This window comes from Rosa rugosa, chromosome 3, assembly GCF_958449725.1.
Source record: "Rosa rugosa chromosome 3, drRosRugo1.1, whole genome shotgun sequence".
In the NCBI taxonomy this organism is placed as follows: Eukaryota; Viridiplantae; Streptophyta; class Magnoliopsida; order Rosales; family Rosaceae; genus Rosa; species Rosa rugosa.
The window spans coordinates 50,989,600-50,996,516 of record NC_084822.1 but is presented as its reverse complement, the minus strand read 5'-3'; the positions used below and the strand labels follow the sequence as shown (position 1 = coordinate 50,996,516).

Below are 6,917 nucleotides of genomic sequence, written 5' to 3'. Positions count from 1 at the left end.
CACATTAAGGAGTTATTGGAATTTAAAAACTAAACCTTAAAAACCTTACAGCCCAAAAGAAAACCCTAGCCCAAGGTCCAACCCGTGGCCCAACCCAATCCAGTCATCTCTCCCTGTGCAGACACGCCGTACGCACCAAAACGAGCCATTGTCGCCACCACCCCGCCACGAGCAAGCCAGAGCCACGAAGCCTGAAAGAACTGCCACCAGAAATCATTAATAAAGTCTGAGCCACGATGCTTGAAGGAACCGCCACCAGAAAGCATCAATGAAGCCAGAATAAGCCATCCTTCCGCCGCCGACTGGACATGATCTGAACCCAACTCACGCCATGAATCCCTTCGAGATGATGCCCATGACCTCCATGCCTCAGAGAAGATAGAAAACCAAACTACGTTGCCACCACATGCAAACCTCAAGGCCAGCAAACCATAAGCCAATATGGTATTAACACAACCATTCCCGTCCGGCAAATGATACAACAACAGCGAAGCAGAAACCGCCAACGCTGTTGTCAACCGACGCCGGACAAGGAGAAAGATCATTGAATTCCTCCTTGCCTCCTTGCTGTCGTCGGGATGACTTTCGCAGTTAGCAACTTTGTGTCTATTAATAAATTTCTGATTGATAGAATTGTAAATTGAATTATTTATAAATCCCTATTAATTTCTCAATTCTCTCCTCCAAACACACTGTTACTTTTTACTGTCTTTTACTGTCTTTTTGTTCTTAACTTCTTTGTCTTTCCAAAAAACCAAACACTCTTCAAACAGAGTTTTCCAAGACATTAATGATAAGGACCAAACCAAAGCAAAGAAAGATTCCGAGTATAGGCCTAGAGAGTACTGCTATGAAGAGACTGGAGTCTCCTCCATCTCTTATAGGATCTCACAAATGGTACTTTCCTTATTTGGGCTTTCTATCTGGTGTTCTGGCCTCGCCATTGAAGATTTATTCATCGATCAAAAGCTTTTCTTCTTTCTTTGGCTACGTGTCGCCGACACCACACCTGTACGTCTCTCCTTCGGCATTTGTATCTGCCTCTGCATCTGCATGACTGACACACATACATGAGAGAGAGAGAGAGAGAGAGAGGTAGAGAAAGAGAGAATTGTAACCACACAGGAGATAAGATCAGTAGTCATGAGAGGGAATGAAGAGAGAGAAAGAGAAAGGTTTTCTCCTTCTGTTTTTGGTCATTGAGGTCTGTGGAGGGTGTTGGCCTGAACAAACCCTAAATCGAGGTCGACGTCTCGCCGTTCATTTTTACAACAAAAGAAGCACGGATCTTAGGTTTTTCTGACTTTTTGTACCTTTACAAAAATGGGTTTTCCCTCTACTCTTCTCAGATCTGACTCCTCCTCCTCCTCCTCCTCCTCCTCCGTCACTAGTTATCTTCTTCGAGTGTTGAATTGCTCCCTTCCCCTTTCGTTCTCTCTCTCTCTCTCTTTTTTTCCTTTTCTTTTTTCTTTCCAAAATTGGGCTGTGTACCTCTCCTTTTCTGTCCCTCTGTAGACCGCTGTCATCATTCATTGTTCCTTCACCAGAAGACTATGAAAGCCGAGTTGTTGTTAGATTTATCTAAAAATGTAAAAAAAAATATAAGAAAAATGGTTGGGTTGGGTCGGTGAAGATAGAAATTGACAGAAGAGAGTGAGCACACAGAGGCAGATGGCATAAAGTGTGTTATTGCTTTTGCGTGCTCATTTCTCTTTCTGTCACCTGCTCACTCTCCCTTCCCTGCCGAAATTCAATTCAATTCACCCTTATCTATCTACCAATAGATCCATCCAATATCTGATTCTGGCCTGGACTGTGTATGCTCGCTGCTACTCTTCTCGATCTCTCTCTCTCTCTCTCTCTCTCTCTCTCTCTCTCTCAAAATGGAACATTGCATACGCCTTTGAAATCGGTAAGTGATTTTTTATTTATTTTGCTGCATCGCATAGACTATCATATCGATCTGAGCTTGCAGAAACTGATTAGCTTGGAAGCGTGATTTTTGATGGTCTTTTAGTTCTACCAAGCGCCAACGTACATACGAGAGACTAGAGTGATTACTGTGCCAAACTAGCTGGTAATCAACCTTCTGATTAATATTATATAGCATATTAGCATGGGACCATTCCCCATTCCCTTCACTCACGTAGCAACTACCTAGCTAGTATGGTCCTGATCACCTTATTTCTCTTTGTTGTTTGTCTTCTCCATCTTCCTTAATTAACTGTGCAGCGTCTTGCTATCATCGCCATGGCTGTCTCTTTTCTTTGTTATTCTATTATCTCTTCCCTTTTTTCAAGTACTCATGTGCATGTGATGTTCACTCGATAATGGGTTCTGCGGGCTTCTTCCTATTGTGTTTTCTTTTCACCTGAATCTAGCCGCAATCTACGGATTGTACACCTACCCAGTTCGTTCCTGTAGACATATTCTTCTTCTTCTTTGTCTGGGGGTTTTCAGAACGACGATATGTTATTTTGCCCATAATTGGGTTGCTTGTAGTACTCATCAGTACAAGGCTTTTTCCATTCTAATGATTAATAGTTGTTCTATGTGGTTTTTATCTTGCAAATATCTGGTTTATCGTACACATTACTGTAGATTCCAGTTTGTGAAACAGAAAAATTTAGTTGTTGTACTCTTTCTCTAAAAAATTTCATACATAATTATATACACATATATCTATCAGTTGTTATAGCTAGTGTATATGTGATGATTTTACAGATATAATTATCTGGTAATTTGGTTATTCAACTCTTGTTAATTGTTTAGTGCTTAGTTTGCAGGTATTAGGCATATTGGTCCCTTACCATTATCATGTCACATTATTTTTTGGGTTCGATCAGTTGTGTTTTCATTTCATATAAGTAGTTCTATTAGTACTGATTCCATTTGTATCACTATTTTATATGATGCACTGCTCTTGCTTTCTGGATTTTATTAAGGTTAAAAATACATCTCTTAGTCAGTGATTACTATCTCTGAACCAAATATTTTTGGATGGCTCAAAGTAACCAAGAGGTTAGCATTCTTGCAGTACTTTGTAGAGCACACTTTAATCTTTCTTTAAATGCTCTATTCATGCAATATTAATTTTAATTTCTCCATCCGTGTCATCCTGCAGCACAATTTGCTTCTTGTGTAGATGGTTTCAAAATGAAGAGATGTGTCTAGCAAAACCAATATATAATGATTGGGTAAATATATAAGACTGGTGAGTTGTCTTGGCCGGCCACCTGCATCTCTTATGCAATAACAATTTATTATTATTCTTATTTCCTTTTTACATCACTTTAATCACTATTTAGGATTCAAAGGTGCAAAGAAGAAACTATCATGATATCTATATATAAATCATGCTATTTCTTATACTCGATTATTTTTTTCCAAGAAGATTTTTAGGTCTCTTCTCATGATGTATTACTCTTAAAAGATTGCTAATGAAGAGTCCAATAATTTGAAATTTTAGTGTAGTGGTAGGATTTTAAAGTAATCATCTTAGATGTACTACATTTTGTTCACTAAATTTCTCCCCTATTACTTTTTGTAGGTCATTGTTTTCACTTTTTCTTAATGTTTCTTGCTGATTGACTCATATATGCCATCATAAGTGCTTAACAACAAAAGGTTCGTGGGGGCATGTGTGAGTAACAGATCAAATGGATGTGGCTGGTGTGGTATATAGCATGTGTAGCCAACTACTACTGAAATATATATTTGCTGTTAAAGCCAAAACTCAATCTGTTTGTCTGTAAATATAAGCAAGATCCAAGTACAAAGCAGATGCAATGCATCAGTATGATCATATGCACATGAAAGTCAAATTTGGTCTTCCTTTCAGTTATGTTCATGCATATTTACTACAATTAATTAATTTATCGACTCATATATGCCGTCATATATACGTTCTTAACAACAAAAGGTTCGTGAGGGCATGTGTGAGTAACAGATCAAATGGATGTGGCTGGTGTGGTATATAGCATGTGTAGCCAACTACTACTGAAATATATATTTGCTGTTAAAACCAAAACTCAATCTGTTTGTCTGTAAATATAAGCAAGGTCTAAGCAAAAAGCAGATGCAATGCATCAGTATGATCACACGCACATGAAAGTCAAATTTGGTCCTCTGAGTTAAATTCATGCATATTTACTACAATTAATTAATTTGTTAAAAAGCAAATAAATTTGACTTTCATGTGCATATGATCATACTGTTTGCTAGCTAGGCATCTGCTGGATGAATTAGAGAGGGTTTCTATTTGTTCTTAGCATTTGATTTTCTTAATTTATTGAAACAAGCTATTAAGTGCATATTTTCTTTTTTATTTTGTTATCTTCTTTGGAAAATAGATTTTATAAGTGTTTATTTCACTTGAGGAACTAGTAAAAAACTAAATCGAACTTTTTTTTTCTAAAGGGAACTAAATCAAACTTTTACAAGAACTAATTGCAATTTAAAACATGTTTTGTTAGAAGACATCAACGTTAGCTGTTAGGGAAAATTGTTGTTATTAGAAAGGCTGATGGAGAAGTGAGGTCAACGATCGATGTATATCAAGCTCTTGTCAGCTTATTTACTCAAAGAGAAAAGATAATTAGTAGATTACAATCTTACAGATTACAAGCTCCCAGTCACCGTTGTTTGTGCCGTCAATTCATTCTCTTTAAGGAATTCTTTATGACAATTCTTGAGATAACAATTTGCATATTTAAAGCATCTATATATGTTTGGATTTTCATGTCAGTTATTGATAATAAGTTTAACTGTTTAACAATAAATCACATGATTTTCATAGGATGTAGATGTCATAAGCCATTGTAAGAACACATTTTTATAAGATATAATGTATTGACTGATCTTTAAAATAATTTTACATCATTTTGTTTTTTTGGTAGTAAGTGCATTTTGAATGAGTAACTGAACTTTTGAGGGTACTGTTTGCATTCTAGCTAGATGATAACCTGAAGAATTAATCAGATTTGGTTGATTTGGCATCTAGCTAAGTCGGTTCAATGATGTACGTCATGTTCTGAATTAGACTTGGAAAAGAAATGGGAGAAATTGTGTATTTACAGTCTGATACTCTAATCATTGGGAGATGTAGGTCAGATTTGGTTGATTTGGCACACTTTAATGATGTAGGTCATGTTCTGAATTAGACTTGGAAGAGAAATTGGAGAAAATGTGTACGTACGTACAGTCTAATACTACAATCTAATTAATTTGGTCCTTTTTGAAATAGTTATTACAGGGTGAATTCTTTTGGGGGTTCAATTGTCCATGGGGAGTTGACTAAAGAAGCAATAAACTTGGGTAGATTTAAATAACCGCACAGCAGTTGTAGCTGAGCCGTTCTTTTTTATGATAATGTTTGGATCTTTATTTATTTGCCGTTTTCAGTTACTGAAGGTAGACTATGATTTGGATGGTGGATGCTGTGTGCACGCTCAAATATACATATCACTTGCAGACTAGCTATGAACATCAATTCATTTGTAGGTGTCTGCTTTATAATCATAGAAACTGAGGACCTTGCTTTATTCTTTCTTTACTTTGCCCATGTCCGGCTGGATTTGATTATCGTAAGAACTGATCAGTGTGGATTAGTCTATCAGTTCATGTAGATTTGTTTAGTTGTGATCAAGTCTTAATTTGGCACTGGGATTTATGGATAGGTTATGAAATACTTGTGAAATGGAATGGATTTTTTTGATTAATTACTTCAACTAAAGTACTTTATGTATTGTGATCTTATGAATTGTGTACATACTTATGAGTGGAATTGCAGTTTGTAATAGTAATTACACTGAAGCAGTCTACACTGAAGTAATTAAATGTTTTCATTTGTTGAATTTGTTCAATGCTTGTCAAAGAAATTATGGATTGACTAGACTTGAGTTTGATCAGTAATTTTTTTTTTTTGGGTTCTTTATTCTTTTCCAAAGTAATGTATTCCTACAACCATAAAAGCAAAGAACTTGTAGTGGCAGACTGGCAGCCATAGGCTGTTAATCTTATTGTTAATACTATTAATTTTTTTTTTTTTTTTTTGGGTTTTGCAAATACATATTATCATTGCCTCATTGGAATTTCCTATATGAATATATTAAATTAGCTCTTGTCATGTATTTCGTTTGCCGTGAAGTATACTAGTCTGGCAATAGATGATCATATTAATGATTAAAATCCAAAATAAGTTGTCTATGAGGCCAATTTCTGCAGTTTCATACATATTGCATGTGAATTTGGTTGAGGAATTCTTAAGATATATTATACAATGTTTGCATGGATCATTTGTATGTATTTTCTCAGTTTGGTGGGCACAAAGAACCTGGAAAGTGGTAAATCGTTGCTTTTATTTCTGTTTTAGTTTTGTTTGAGAGAATTAAGTGCAAGTTAATTGTGAAAATAATCACAAGTTAAGCTTTTTGAAAGTACTGAACAGAGGCAAAGTATGCGTGGCCAAAGCCATTAGTGCTTCTTCTGGCAAATAATTCAAGAGATATTTAGTTGTTTATTCACTCATGGATGGAGTCCATGGACTGAAAGTACACGAACATTGAGAGAGCAATGATTTTCTGTCAAAGAAGAAGCAATGTTTCTCAGGCTGAAAGGCTGAATATTATTGGCTCGTTCGCTATTAACAGGAATTGGAAAACACAATGCATGGTGAGGGAGAGCATGTGCCTGAAGCTAGTAGTATTTGAAGTGTCAAGAACCTAGTCATCCGTCTTTGATTGCTTGTTCGCTATTTTGTTCTTTTTTCTTGTATGAAAATAGGGGACAAGAAAGCTTTTGTTGGGAACATGATTGTGAAGCCAACAGATATTGTAGGCAAACCAATATAATCTTAATTGGAAAAGATCGATTAAATGGATTGTACTAATTGAAAGATGAATTAGTATATGAAATAT

General features: G+C 36.0%; 1 long non-coding RNA gene across 1 annotated transcript; it reads left to right on the top strand.

Annotated features, from left to right (window-relative positions):
- Positions 1–705: 705 nt before the first annotated feature.
- On the top strand, positions 706–6,820 carry LOC133735280 (uncharacterized). The gene is made up of 3 exons (XR_009858900.1): positions 706–3,021; positions 3,125–3,214; positions 3,551–6,820. It is a non-coding gene; the product is annotated as an uncharacterized LOC133735280 (long non-coding RNA).
- The last annotated feature ends 97 nt before the right edge of the window (positions 6,821–6,917 follow it).